The sequence below is a fragment of the Penaeus monodon genome, unplaced genomic scaffold, assembly GCF_015228065.2.
Source record: "Penaeus monodon isolate SGIC_2016 unplaced genomic scaffold, NSTDA_Pmon_1 PmonScaffold_1190, whole genome shotgun sequence".
Lineage (NCBI taxonomy): Eukaryota > Metazoa > Arthropoda > Malacostraca > Decapoda > Penaeidae > Penaeus > Penaeus monodon.
Window position 1 is genome coordinate 16,600 of NW_023640714.1, and position 901 is coordinate 17,500.

Genomic DNA, 901 nt, shown 5'->3' on the forward strand with positions numbered 1-901 from the left:
ATATATTCATAAATTTTAAATTAAAATTATAATATAATTTTATATATTATATATATATCATTGTTTATATATTTAAATATATATATATATATATATATCTATTATGTATGTTTTTGCATATATATATTATATTTATAATTTAATTATATTATTCCAAAAATTAAATTTTTAATATATTATATTTTTCATTTTTTATTAAAATTTATATTTTTTATATACTATATATAAAATTCGCACTAAAAACATTACTATGCTATAACCACAACACATATACTTATATATATATATATTATTTATTAATTATATAATTTTATATAAATATATACTTTAAATTTTCAACTTATATATATTTTATAATATAATAATATTATATATATATTATATAGCATATTTTTATCCCCTTTTATATATTATATATATTAAATATATATTAAAATATTATATATATGTATTATTAAAAATATTAATTATATATAATAATAAATATTATTAATATATCATCTATTATAAATTTTTTTAAAAAAAAATTTTATATGTAATATTTTTGTAATATGTGTGTACACCACCCCAACCAAAAACAACACACACACACAACACACACCACAATATATATATATTATATATATATATATATTATATATATTTAAAATATCATTTTTTAAAAATTTTAATGCATGGTGTCTGGGTATTAAATATATATTACACACACAGACACACTCCCAAAAACACACAACACACAAAAACAACCCAAAAAAAAACACACACACCCCCACACCACACCCAACCCCACACTTTATATATATATATATATATTATATATATATATAATGTGTTTATATGAATATATATTTTATATATATATATATATATATTATAATAATATTTTTGTTTTGCTGTGGGT